Source organism: Thunnus maccoyii, chromosome 12 (assembly GCF_910596095.1).
Source record: "Thunnus maccoyii chromosome 12, fThuMac1.1, whole genome shotgun sequence".
NCBI lineage: Eukaryota > Metazoa > Chordata > Actinopteri > Scombriformes > Scombridae > Thunnus > Thunnus maccoyii.
In genome coordinates, this window is record NC_056544.1 from 871,161 (window position 1) to 886,530 (window position 15,370).

At 36.8% G+C, this 15,370-nt stretch overlaps 1 protein-coding gene across 2 annotated transcripts in view; it reads right to left on the reverse strand.

Annotated features, from left to right (window-relative positions):
* LOC121908400 (E3 ubiquitin-protein ligase RNF31) overlaps window positions 1-10,770 on the reverse strand; it is a 42,202-nt gene extending 31,432 nt beyond the window's left edge. For both annotated transcript variants that reach the window (XM_042428373.1, XM_042428374.1), the window contains exon 1: window positions 10,518-10,770. The gene's annotated coding sequence lies outside the window, so the exon portion shown is untranslated. The remainder of the gene's footprint in view (window positions 1-10,517) is intronic.
* Window positions 10,771-15,370: the final 4,600 nt, after the last annotated feature.

A 15,370-nucleotide genomic window follows, 5' to 3' on the forward strand; every position in this document is an offset into this window, starting at 1 on the left:
CACCGCAGCTCAACAGGGAAACACTGGCTGAGGAAACCAAAAGAGGGAATTTGATGCTAATGTAGGAGGACAACTAAGAAGAAGAGACAGACTTGCCTGGATTCCAAAGTTGGTAAGAGTGGACCCCTGGCCTGCAGAACTGACCTTTGTAACCCGCTAAGTGAGGGTTGATCAGTGATGCTCAACAGACTCAGAAAGACCCCCTCAGAAACAATGTCTGATCAATAATTTGAATTATGGCCTGAACTAAAAGCATAAACTGACCCAAAGGCCACTTGGACCAGAGAAAGACTTAACAAAACCCTCATCTTAAATGGGACACAGACTCTCTTATCTCACCAGACCAAAGTCATAAACGCTAGCTCACATTCCTGAGGACTTTTCTGAAGCCTCCCTACGCCTGAATATCATGTAAATTAAATGTCTAATCATTATGCAAGTTATGTCATGTTATTTGTCGTGTAAATACAAGACGAATGGTATAACTTTCACAGTTGTGTGACAATCTACTAAGGAGATATTAAACATTAATTTTATTACCTTTTTACTACATGTAACAATACTGACAAGAGTTAAACTCCCTTTTGAAATTCATATTTTAGTAGTTAAATTAGATAAGTAGTTGTATTGAAAGAGTGAATTTTCTGAAGTAATAGGAATGTAAAGATATGTTTGAAGGATGTCAGTTTAAAGTTTTCTTTTATTGTTGAACAACAGTCAAATTGAATGCTTTTATATTATGAAGGGTATGTTGAACTTATATTTGAATATGTTTCTGAAAGTAATGTAATCACATAAGTGTTGCCTCACTTTATTTCCTTGCACTATAGTATTAAACTTTTATTTCAGTGTAGATGGTTTAAAATGTTTAAATAGTTTAAGAAAGTTGAATCAGTGAAGGTTGGATGCTTAGACATCATGAAGTGTTAATATGAAGGTTATTAGAAGAACTGACTTGTTATGAAATGTATGTAAACTGCTTTAACTGTTTTCTTGAATGGTTTTACAAATATGATACAAGCTGACAAGCAAATGTTCAGACCTCGTGACTCTGAAGTGTGATTTTTGCATGTAAAAACTAAGAATTAAACTTCTCCAAAAATTCCTTTATTTCAGAAGACGCAGACTGTAGACACCAGCCACACCTAAAGTCCCCCGACAACAAAGAAATTGAATATTCATCAACAATTCGGCACAAAAACCTTTAAAACACCCAAACTCCACCTGTTTTTATCTAAAATTATAAAAGAGATTCCTATTTGAGCTGGCCTTCAGAACTCTAGAAAAATTCTTAAGACGTCTCTTTTACTTGTTTTTCAACCAAGTATATACATACTTAATCTTTTATTGACACAAGTTAGTTTGTTTTATTTGTAACATTGAATCTTGTTTCTCCACGGACAGTATTTTAATTTTGAAGTAAACACGTACAATATTTTATTTTTGGAGTAAACGCTGCTGAAGATTTGAGTGTAGTCAGATTAAACTTTATTCGGCACTCAACTCATGTTACTACAAGCCAGCCAAAGCCTGAGTCCTCAACTCTTCAAGAAAAAAACAACGCTTGAAACTGAACCTCTACCCGCTTTCTAAGAGCAATACTGTAACCTAGAAGCTAAGCTAGCCAAAAGACTCTTTCAGAGCAGCCTGGAACGGCTTGACTCCTCCTTACCGGTGTTCAACACCACACCCACAAGGACATGCCCGCAGTCCACAGCCTGATCCAGGGTCTTTCACTGCCAAACACCACCGATGATGCTGCACCAAACAACGCTGGACCTAGATCTCTACCATGACGAAACACCTCAACAGTAAGGCATAACATGGCTTTGTGATCATTTCTTTAGAGAAGTTGAATTAGCTTTTTCTAAGCATTCCTCGTTGTCGAAGACTTTGAGCCACTTTTGCTGAACAACTCTCTTTATTATTTTCATTATCATTTATAGGCCTTATTATTTATTTATTTATTTATTTTACTTAATTTATTTATTTTTGTATATTATCTTATGCTTTATCATGTATCCTCAAGATGTTTAGCTATTAATAAATGTCTTCATTTATCCTCAAAGTGGTTGGTTGTTTCTTTGAGCTAATAAACAGAGGTCACTGTTTGGGACAAGAATTTATGATTATGAGACTGATTCATTGATTAAATTGAACAAGTGTTAGTGCTTCCTCCTGGCACTAAATGGTTTCATTTTCCATTTTTGATTTTCTCTTGCTTGCTGTCCTTGTGTTTTCCTCTATTCTGTGTGTGTGTGTGTGTGTCCAGATCCTATATTCTACATCCATTCCTCCGTGCACCAGCCCAAATCACTTGGTTTCTCTGTTATCGGCTACCCACATTCTCCACTTCATCTCCACCTCCTCTGCACTTCTCATAAGTATCATCCACCTGCCCTCCAGGCTCAACCACAACTTGTTTGGTATTTTATATACCTGTATGTCATCAGTCAGTGTTTCTAAGTTTGTCCCAGTGGTTTACGTGTGATTATCTGAGTCTGTCTGTTTCTCAAGCTTGCCTGCCCTGTATTGTATTTTTTAAACTCTCTGATTTTGTATTTTTGGATTGCTTTTGGGATAACCTGGTTTTGATTTTGACATTTGTCTTAGTAAAGACTTCTTTAATTCTTGTTCTGCCTCTGCCTTGTGTGTGCTGCTCTTGTGTCTTTACTATTTTAACAATTGAGACATAGGATCAGAATAAAGGACAGAGAGCAGATGTGGTTTTTAGTCTCTTTATCAGACTTGGTTGCAGAAAAGAAGCACAGAGAAAATAATAAACACTACTACCAAATGTAGAAGAAACTGAACTACACTGAAAATTATTACCAGACAGTGAGCAGGCTAAAAACTAAGGAATCTAACTCAAGACTCTAGCAAGGAGGCTCCAGGCTTGACTTGACGTGATGTGAAGCTGTGGGGCTTCAGCACCATGTTGATGGTCTTTCATGTTGATTTACTGCTGCATTTTACAAAATAATGAGATGGCAAAGTCAAAACAAATGCCCAGTTAGCTACAAACAGACTGTGTTTCATCATTGTATGAAATTTTCAGATCATGTCATCATCATTTTATTAGCAATATCTGTCTATTGTGTTGTATATGGACACTTTGATTAGAGATCCACATGTCACTGTTTTTTATAGGAAATGTTTGACTAAATTCTTCAAAGAGTAATTAATTAATTTGTTATGGTAGTCATTTTTGGAGAACGTAGACAATTATGAAATTAAACTAGGGGGACTAGGGGGGGGACTATCTTTGAGAAAGCATGTGTTGTTTGTGTTTAATAAACTATATCTAAATTATCATCCTAACTGGATAATTTACACCCATTACAGGGTCCATTTCATATTTCAAACACACAAATATTGATAATTATTATAATTTATTATTATTATAGTTATTATCATTATTATGTGGCACAAGGGGGGCAGTGCTCTAGCTTCCTCTAGGCCTATTGGCCAACAGCTCTTGGATGCCATTACCAGATTAGCGCAAGCACCTGGCAAATGACAGTAGTTTACAGCACATACTGTATGGTATAGCTTTGCTTAATCGTCAAACCATCAAGTAGTTATCTTTAAACGACAACTCCTCGTTCTTTCACACTTGAAAGTTTTTTTAAGCTACACACACCTGTCATTTTCTCAACTGTCTTTTCAAATTAACATGTTTAAAAAATGGCTGTTTAGACCCACATGTTACTTGAGGTTAGCTAGGCTCTATGTCATTGACAAGATCATAAGCTAGGAATGACAATGCCAAGAGGAACAAAATGGGTGAGAATACTGACATGATTTTTTTGTGATTGCCTTTGATTCTTGTTTAGACCTTTGTTTCTTAAAAATAGTTGAATTGTTTGTTTCATGGGAATAGGTCTACTTTTATTTACTTAATACTGTCTAGGCCTATATGATCATGAACTCGACCTAAAAATAGCCTACTGTGCAGGATAATATTTTTAAATGTTGTGAAATAAAACAATACAAAGTAATTACATTGAAATTGAACTCAATTGCTTTTTTTTAGTTTTATTTTTTGTACTAATTTCCACCCAGAATTGTCTTTGAAACATCTGGAAAGGTAAGAACTATAGTCTACTACATTTCAACATTTTAATTGCTTGCAAATGATTTTCTGCTGTGTAATATATGTATGTGAAACACACCTGTTAATCATTTTTAAAAAATGTGCTTTTGCCTCAACAGTCCAGAAAAAAATTATATCCTTTGAGGATGTTTCAAACATATCCAAAAACTTCAGGAATCATGATCTGAGCTGAAAACATGTGAATGTCTATTACAAGACTAACTTTTGGGCAGAGCTATGCACAGTTTTAGGTGTACTGAACACATCCAAAAATAGATCAGCTGAAAAAGGTTGTTATGCTGTTGATAACATTCTACCACATCAATGTCCAACTGACTATTGTTATTGTTCTGTCACGATACATAGTCCCTTCAATATGTTTCACTTACAAAAGTACTTTGTAAACCAGTAAAACTTTATTTCATGTTCCAAATGTCTGGCTTCAAGTGGAGAAACAGCACAGTCTGACACTGTTGTGAAGAACAATGATGTACCAGAACCTGTACTAGAGGAAGAAGATGAACAGGAGATTCTCAATGTCCAAAATAATGATGATATATCAGGAGAGTATGGACAGGACAAAGACTTTGTACAAGCAGGTGAAGGTGCTCAGGATGTGACAATTGTTCAGTATGAGGACATCAAAAAAGAGGAAGATGGAAAGACATAAATACTCCATACTTGTAGACTCATTTTATTGTAGACTCAAGCTATGCTGACAACCACTGGGGACTCAACTGTTGATGACAGCAGCATTGTTCCTGAGGAACTTGAGGTACACACTAAATACACTCAATAATGACTTGAAATAATGTCTTTTGTTAACTGTGTTTGAAAATCACATATATAGCCTAATATTCCTTTTTTTAGGACACCTTAAGTCAACACCTTTTCAAAAACACTTCATAGATGTCATAAGCACCACACCCCTAGACAAAGAAGGGGACCCTAATGTCTACTACTCGTTGGCTGCTTACTTCTTGCCTCAGGCAGCTCTTTGGACAAGTATGATGCTGGGTCAGTTACAATTTTCAATTTTTATGATTGACTGAGACACTCAGAGAAATAATTACTTTAAAGTATTTATGGTAATAAAATATACATTTAGCCTTAACATGCACTTCATGTGACCAAAATATGTTTGTTTGTCAGATGTCCTTAATACTTTTGCCCGCTGACTAACAGTGGCCATGTTGGTCAGTTGGCCCACTGAATACTTTGCTCCAAGGCAACATATCTTGAAATCTATTAGTTGGATTGACATGAAATTTGGTGAGAAAATGAGTGATTCAAAGGGTGTGAACCTTGTCAGTTGTAGTGACCTCATGACCTTTCCTGTATTGTCACCATCACACCAAAATGTCAGCTTTGTACAGATATCTATCAGGAAATACAATTAGTGGATTGCCATGGTGACTCTGTACTTATTCCTCCACCCTAACCACCCAATCATCTTTCCTCTGTCACCAACCTTAGGCCAAAATCTACATGTCAAAATATATTTGTGACATATAGTAAGCACATTCATGATGCCCTGAGGATTAACCCAGTCAACTTTGATTATCTCATAAACTATTCTTTAGTTAGTTAACCTCTGGCAAAAATGTACAACCACCATTTTCCCAATACTTGCCTACCCCAGGCAAGTGTGGCACCTGCAATGGAGGGCCCATTGTTTTTTATGTTTTTGTGTTTTAAGTACTGTACAAATATGATGCAGAGAATGACGTATCCTGTTCAAACAAGATCTAAAAGTAATGTATTACATTGTCAGGTGACCTGCGCAGGCATTGTGAAGGACTTCCTTACCAGCAATTCTTTAAGAAATTCTCCAGGATATTAAAGAAAAAAAGCCAGGTGTAGTATAATTTGGATGAATATTTTAAATGTAATGGACAGTTTAAACCACTTTACTCATAAATATAATAAAGTCCTTTGATAAGATACTATAACCCTTGTTATTTTATTATCAGAATTTCACACAGGACAACAAGACACAAGGAATTATGGAAAAGAGTCAGTGGGACTTGAAAAAAATCTGCTTTAAAGGAAGATGACCAACCAGACTTGATGACTTCATTAAGACCTATAAATATACCCACAGTGCCCTTTTAAGGCACTTCGAGGACATGGACCACATAAATTAAAGAAAGGTAAGACAGTCAAGAGTATATTTCATTTAAATGTAGCTTTATAAAGATGTTATGCTTGACAAAGATGTTAATTTATCCCTATATTACTAAAGAGACAAAAGAAATTGTCCATAATTTAATAGTCTGCAAGCACAATATTTCATAGAGTACAGTACAACTTTTTTTCTTGAGGTTTTTGACATAATGTATAGAGAGCATGTGTTTGTTAAATTTGGCTCTGCATCTGGCCAACTGTCTGTCTGTCCACCACCTTGCTGCAACACAACAGCACTTAAAACATATTGGCCAGTTTACCATGACATTTGGCCAGAACTTCCATGCTTCTCATAAAATTAAGGCTGTTAATTTTGGTCCATTACCTTTCATTCAGCACCACCATCAGGAAAACATGTCAGGTTTGTACAAAAGATAATTATCTGATTGCCATGATATTTAATGAGTACATCCATCCTCCCCAAAGAAAGATTCCTCTTGATTTTTAAGACACTATTATGTTTCCTGTAGTGCCACTCTTACACCATTAAGTAAAATGTTTGCCTTCAAAATGTAATCAGCGGACTGTCTATGAAATCTGGAAAGCACATTCTTGTTCCTCATATGATAAAATCTATCAATTTTTGTAACCTTGTGACATTTCCCCTAGCACCACCCCTAGCACCATCATGTACAAGCTCCATTCTCTTACTGCTTGCATTTTCCTGACTCAAAGGCAGCAGGGCAACAGTTGTTACAACACTTGTTGTAACCTTGTAGTTAATACCTTAAGCAGAAGTAGCTTCAATGGCTTACCAACACACATCTTTTTTTCACAATATGTATTTATCAAACCGCTAGGTTAAACATTGTAGAAACATCTCACTTCCACCACAAAATGAGTGATACAACTATAGTCATATATATTTCATTTGAAAGGAGCACCATATCCTGAAGGAGAAGTGGAGGCAGCGGAAGTAAAGTTGGAGTGGAGCCTATGTTACTTCCATCAACCAGCCATTCCACTTCAGACAGAACAAAGCAGTGGTAATATAAAATATGGCTGCTGAGCAGATGCAGCAGTCAACCCGCAGTTGCAGACTTTTTGCATTGGCCTTTGCATCAGTTTTAGGTGTGGGAGTCAAGCTAGAGGAGTGTCAGTTTCAAGAAAAAAACATGAGACAAAGACTGTACAGAGCTTTGCAGAACAAAAAGGCCCCATTTTTCCACACAAAAACATATAGGCAAAGCCTGAAAGGGCCACAGTTCAGGTGGAGGATCACTGTATCTGCAGGACATCACACAACAGAGAGGTGATGGTGCAGTGCAGCAACTGCAGTACTTGGTACCACCCCAATTGTATGTCTGTCTCACACAAAGCTTTGGACACCACTGCAGAAGAGTGGACCTATGAAAACTACACACATTAAAAATAATTTTGCATGAAACTGTATGAAAAGGTTGATCATGGGCCAAGTAAAACATGACTCACTTTTCACATGAGTGGCCACTGACTTGGCCAAAGCAGGCATTACAGTGGTTGTGATTAACATTTAGTGAATATCCAAAATGTTCCCCCCCGTTCATATTTAGCAAAGAATTAAACTGCTTTGAGTGATGTTGCAAATTTTTATTTATTTTTATTGATCTCACAGCCAAAATGTAATATTTTGTGATTATTTATAATGTAGGTATTGAAAAAAAAAACAGTAAATCCTTCTAAAAAATAGGATGACACCATTGAACCTTTATGCTAACTGGGCAGAATGGTGGATTCATTTGTTGAATTGTTGCAAATTTCTACATTTCAGCACAATGAATATGTGTGCCACAATAAATAAATTATTATTGCTAATAATAATAATAATTAAGTGACAATGATGATTATGAAGTATGATAATGATGATGGAGGATTAATGATAAAAATCAAAATTTATACTTCAATTGGTATTTTACATTACTCTGCCATGTTATTATTGTAAATTGAAGCAGTTAATGGTATACAAAGCTACACTGGAGTTTTTTCATCATACCGTAATATATAGAGCTGAATGTATATTTTATTTCAATTTACCATCTAAATTTTTTTTTAAAAATCAGCAGTAAACCAACATGAAAGTCATGACAGGAGTATCTGGGGACCTGTTGTACATGTTGTGTTTATAGTAAAGACACAAGAGCAGCACACACAAGGCAGAGGCAGAACAAGAATTAAAGAAGTCTTTACTAAGACAAAACGTCAAAATCAAAACCAGGTTATCCCAAAGCAATCCAAAAATACAAAATCAGAGAGTTTAAAAAATACAATACAGGGCAGGCAAGCTTGAGAAACAGGCAGACTCAGATAATCACACGTAAACCACTGGGACAAACTTGGAAACACTGACTGATGACATACAGGTATATAAAATACCAAACAAGTTGTGGTTGAGCCTGGAGGGCAGGTGGATGATACTGATGAGAAGTGCAGAGGAGGTGGAGATGAAGTGGAGAATGTGGGTAGCCGATAACAGAGAAACCAAGTGATTTGGGCTGGTGCACGGAGGACTGGATGTAGAATATAGGATCTGGACACACACACGCACACACACAGAATAGAGGAAAACACAAGGACAGCAAGCAAGAGAAAATCAAAAATGGTTAAATGAAACCAAACTAAAAAGTTTAATTTTTAATGGAATTTTTAAAATCTGCCAATATAGCATTGCATATGTACTGGGTATGACTTTGGCATCTAATTATTAAAAAATGCTGCAGTAAATCAAGTTGAAAATTGTCACAGAGGTACCTAGGGACAGGTAGAACAAGGATCTGGTGGAGTTTGTTGATAACAATTTTTAAAATATTTTTTATGGAATTTTAAAAATCTGTGCATATAGCAATGCATGTGTACTGGGTATGACCATAGACTGTAAAAAATATGGACGTTGTCACCATGACGTCACCTATTGGTTTGTGGACTGCAGTTCTGAAGCCTCGAGTTTTGTGATGTCACCATCGCCATCTTGGATTTCACCATTGCCGTGTTTGATTTCTAGAACCAGAAGTGACCATATTTGGACAAGAGGGTGGAGCTGACCATAGCGCTAGCTGCTAGTTTGGTTAGCATGGTGCATTTACAATCTATGGTTAACAGTGATGATGCTAAAGCTAATGCTAATTTCCGCTAGCAAAAAACAGGCCTAAAATCATAAAACAAAATGTACTCACCGGAAACACCGAACATCTGACCCCTTAGCGGGTCTTTTATCAAAACCAAATACTGGACAAGACTTTTTTATTCGACAAAAATGTTATAATTAACTTTAATGAACTGAAAACACACTGTGAAATAGCAGCAGCTATGTCTATACTCTGTGAATCAGGGGTTATGCCGTGGTTATGTTATGTAATCAACATTGTTGCCATGGTAGTGACTTGTCAATCACAATGTAGCCACGCCCTAAAGCATCAGCTGCTCTATCATCTATTTCACTCTAAACCAGGCCATAATTTACAAAATGAACATCATGGTACATTGAAGAAGACTTGATACTAGTCATTGAGACCATGAACTCATTGGGAAAGTGTTTATTGAGGTGATAAATCAAGTGAGGAGTAGGGTAATTTACTCATAGACTTCCATACAATCTGACCTATTTTTGCAGCCAGTGCAGTCACCCCCTGCTGGCCATTAGAAAGAATATAGATTCCGCATTGGCTTCACTTTTCAGACTGGTAGCTACCCGCTTGGGTATGACTTTGGCATCTAATTATTGAAAAATGCTCCAGTAAATCAAGTTGAAAATTATCACAGAGGTACTTGGGGACATGTTGAATAAGTATATGGTGGCATTTGCTGATAACAATTTAATTAGTTTTTTTCAAGGTAATTTTGAAGATTGGAATTAACACAAGCTGTAGTGAAAGGAGAATAACGTAATGACAGATGTATGTAATTTAACAAAGGATAAAGGAAAAAATAGAAACTTTCCCTTAAAAAATATTCGAGTATAGATTTGAGTTTACGAGGTGCACTTTAATGCACCATAACGTCCCTGTCGGCGCTATGGTCGGCGCTCACAGGCTTTACCGGATAAAGCAATGTAGACGCGCACGCAATTTTTAAGTGTCGATAACGCCTCTCCGAAGTGTAGACGGTGTGACCACAGTCCTGGAAGTGGGGGACAAAAAGTGTCGTTGTAACCCCTATTCTGGCGCCAGTGTCTCCATCCGAACACAGGTCACTAGACATCGGAGAGGAAGTCGGTGGTGTAATAGAAAGCTGTCGGAAGATGTGAGGTGCTGTTTCCTACCTGGTGCTGCTCCTGTCGGTCCTCCGTCAGTCCTTCATTCACACGTTCTCTCCAGCGACAACACCGAGCTACTGTCTGCTGAATAACGAATGTGAGGTGGTCAGAATTACAGCAGGACTGTATGTGTCTACCAGTGATGTAAAATCTACAATAACCGCTTAATGTCCAGTGTATGTATCAATGAAAACACAGCGGGCTCTCCGCTCAGGCTGGAGCAAAACATGGACGCAGTGTGTGTGACGTCAGCCTTAGGTTTCTGAGCGGACGTTTTGGAACAAGCCACTTATCAGTGTTAGCTTAGTTTAAACACCATTCATTTATAGAACAGATACAACGCGATTATTTTAAAAGTATACTCGTCTTTCAGTTGGCCAGTGAAGGCTAAATATATTTTCTTTTAATAACATTGAAATGATACGTAGTCTAGATTATAATATTTACCATAATGGGCTATCTGCTATTCAGTTGTGAATATTTGAAATATGAATTCCTGCTTTCATTTGGATTATGACTACTCATAATTTAAAGTTAAGAGCAATCAAAGTTTTTCCTGACTTTTCCAGTTAAATTAAATAATCTATAATTTAATCTAAAATATAAATAATATTGCACAATATTCTAAACTAAACCAAAATGGCCTTTTGGCCAGTGCATCCATTTGTTTAGATTTTCACCACCTTTTCTGAGTGGATTGGACCTCACCAACATGTTGTTGTCTGCTGTGTGTGTTTGAAACAGCTTTTATTTGATCAAAGCAGAGTAATGGTATCTGTGTGAGGGTGGAGGATGGTGTGTCTATATGTGATAGTGTTAGAACACTTGCAATAATGCTTGAATACTGAGAGCCAATGATATTAATAATATATATCGTCCTTTTGATTACTACAGGATTTTTAGTTGTTAGATTAGGAACCCAAACTAAATAATTATAAATCTTTTTTAAGGATAGTTGTATAGTTAAAGTACCTTATGAAGATGGTGGTAGATGACTTGTATCTATCCTGTCTGGGCGGCCCCTTTTAGCTCCCTCTGCATACATATTGTATTCTCTGCATTGTATACAGTATATGCGCTGTCTCAGAGTACCTGTTCTGTGTGTTAGCTCATGGTAATTTCATTAAACACAACTTTATATAGGAATATGGACCATGTGAACACAATATAATCTAGAAAAACAAATTTGCTGCCTCCTCTAGCCAGGACAGAATTAATGTAACAAATCTGCAATACTCAAATTACCAAAATAATATGACGTGTGGTGAACCTGGGATTTTTGGGGGCCTGGCAGGTCTGGGAACCAACATGAACACATCCACACACATACACAAAAATACACAACATAAACAAGACAAAAGTAGGTCACATTAACACATTTATTTGTCTTGCATATTGGTAACAGAATCAAAAATCCCTATCATTCACTATAGTTATGTTGATTTACAAATAATGAATCTGTCTAATCATCACATAGGCTTTTGTTAAACAAAGAAAGTCAATGAGGATGGAAGAGTGGAACATCAAAGAAACAATAAAATAAATAGAGCGGGCAGGAGAGATGAGGAAGCAGGTTTTCAGCGACTAGTTTGTAACTAACTGTACAAAATCTAAATGATTACAACAAATACAAACGGATTTTGTGTGAAATTGTTCAGGAGATAAGGTTGTGCACAGCAGAGCCAAAGCAGTATTCATATGGTCCCTGATCTGGAGCAGTGACAAACCAACACTTTCTGTAACACAGAGCCACATCTGATCAACAAAACCAGGCAGAGCTATACTGGAGTAAAGCATTCATTCCACATGTGACCAGAGGTCATCACGGACAAATAATTACTCCACCACTTAATCGTTGTCATTTGAGTAGAGCAAGCCAGGGCCAACCTGTTTCCAAGCTTTGGAAAATTATATAATTACAATTTTCTGGTTATTTTCAACGGTTTTGTGATTGCACAAGGGGTCATAAGGTAAGCATTTCTCAAACTGAGCTGCATTTTGCTTCACAATGTCAAAATATTCTCCATCAGCCAGTATCTAAGACAGAGCTCATACATGATGTGATAAAACAATATACCATTTCAGTAGTCATAAACCCACATTCGCTGCTGTTATTAAGTTATAGTTACCACATTTATTCACTTTTGCCCCTTTCAGTTAGCTAATGCTAATCCGTGAGCTGGCACATTGTTGGTGTTGCATGTAACAATCAAGAATGATATTACAGTATACTGTATATGCTGTGCTTTTTGACAGTTTCTTCTCTTTAACTAGACACACTCCAACAGATTTTCACAGAGTTTTTGTATTTTTTCTTTTTTCTTTATATTGGACCAAAGTGATGTTTTTCATAACATTTGTACAACCTTTTCTATTTTTGTCTTGTTAGTTAATTGCAAGAAAATGGGAAAAGAAAATACCACACCTATTTCTTCAAGTTTAGTTAATTTATGAGAGTAAGATTTTTTTTTCCTGATTGAGGTTAGGTAGCGTGAGTCCACATGGTCTGCTCCTCTACCTACATATCAGGCAAATAACATGATTTCCAGTGAGATCACACTGTGCTCAAAAAGCAGTTTTATCTAATCACAGCATTGACTGGCCCCCTTGGGATACTGGCTCCAAGAGACAGTGTAAATATCCCCATCACCTATTACAATTTAACTTACAAGACTTACAATAAGGAGTCATGTTTTTATCTCACAGTGCATCTCTAAAACTTCTGTACAGAAGCTGATGTTGACTGGTTGTCCCTATTCTGATCATTTTCCACACGCTGTGGTGGCAACTTTCATTGCTATGGTTAACCAACCTCTATTGAATGTCTACAATCCAATCAGTACAACACTGCAGTTTAAATACACAGTATACTGTTCCAGCAGCAGAGTGATCCAAGCTGAACTTATTACTAAACTTAACTGAAGCCACTGCTTTCCACAAAAAAGTTTCATTTGCTGAAAAAAATGACATTGTGGCACAGTGAGTTTAAAACTGTAGGCTATGTTGCATGAAAACTAGATGAATGACAATGAAGTTGATTGGAGAAAAACACAAAGCTTTACAGTTATGCAAAACCTGAGGATTTGCATATCAACATAAAATCTCCACTAAACTGAGAAAGACAAGAGAAAATAAGAACAAAGAAGAAAAATAAATTCTGGCCATATTGTACAGGTTTTTTTTTCACCTTCTCATAAATTGTCTATTTATGAAAAGGCACCCATTTTTCAAATATACTGATGTTAACAACAACAACACACAGCTCCATGTTCCTCTTATAAAAATGCAATAAATGAGTTTTAACTGACAACAACAAATATGATATGTCAATCTAGAGAGAGTGGGTAAGAATAATAGGGAACACAGATTTCATGTTTCACTTTGTGGCTGGTCCCATCACTACACACTCTCTCTGCACTCTGTGTGTGAATCCTCCGTTGTGCACACAATCAAATGTATGTGTGAATGTGTCAGCCATGCATTTAAATTAACGCACAACTGATCTGATACATATATACGCTACATAAGATTACACAGAGGCATTAGGTCCTTTCATTTAAGTGCCTTGAGACTGCCTGTAGAGGGCACTCTTACATTACCTTTACAATGCAAAATAAGTCACACAGAAACAATCCTCTTTAACTCTCTGCAGACCTCATACATAAACATGCTCAGATTAGTTAATAAAAACTGTCTGTAGAGTCAGAAAAGCAGGAGTCACCTCCTTCAGTGGCCTTCAAGATGTCGCTTTAGCAGGACTGAATGTCAGTAGGCAGAATCTGCACTGCTTCCCTCAATGGATAGTTACAGTTAATTAGCCCTTGGGTCTTAGTTTTGTCCATCTTTCCTATTATTATGATAACATTGTACGCACCAAGTTTATTGCTGAAATCTAGAACGTGGCAATATGGCTAAGACAAGGTTCAGCAGAGCAAGAAACACAAGTAGTCAGAGAATCAGAGAGGCTGGCCCCCACCCCTAATTCTGAAAAAAGGTGTTGGGGGAAGGGGTTCCCACAGAACAGACAAGTACTTTGTTTGAAGCATACCAAGGCCCTTAGAGCAGCAGTGGCTCTGTAAACTGCATAATAATTTATCAAATCTTTCCAACCTGTGTCATTATCTACTTGCTTGTGTTTCAGTGTGTCCCAGATCTCACCTATTAACTCGGTGAGTATAATGTTATTAGAAATGATAAAAATGATGGTCAAAACTACAAAAATGAGACCCAAAGAACAGGATTTGTCCTTTAATAAGACACTAGTCTCATAGAGACCAAAGTTTTTGGGGTACTCCTCGTCATCTTTAATACTATATGCTTACCTGATGTTTCCTGAATTTAGGAGGGCTACCTGATCACACCATTAAAAAAATGAATACTAAATTTTTTGATGCTGAGGGTTATCAAGGATGGGAAAAGACCATCACATTCCTCAGCCACATTTGGAAGATTCCTATGGAATGGGTCAGGCTGTTATGACACATTCAGTATAGAAATGCAGACACTGAGTAGGAGCCCCTGAGCTGGGACCCAGGCAGTGTGTGATGACCCACACATGAGTAATCTGTCCACTGTACTTGTACACTTTATATTCTGTCTTTATATATCTGGTCATGTCACCACTCGCCTTATGAGTATATAGTGCTGTTTCCTAAGCTGTAACATTTTGTAGTAGGATTTTTTATTCTAACAGTGAGTGCAAACAGTGGTCTAGCAGTAAATATAATGGCCTGCACATCCCTATTCTATTCCCTTTTCATCTTCAAGAACCTGCTTTCATTTCAGGTGTTATAGAAAAAGGAGAGACAAAAATTAAAAACAAAAAACAGAAACATACATAAAACAGAACATGCTTTGTT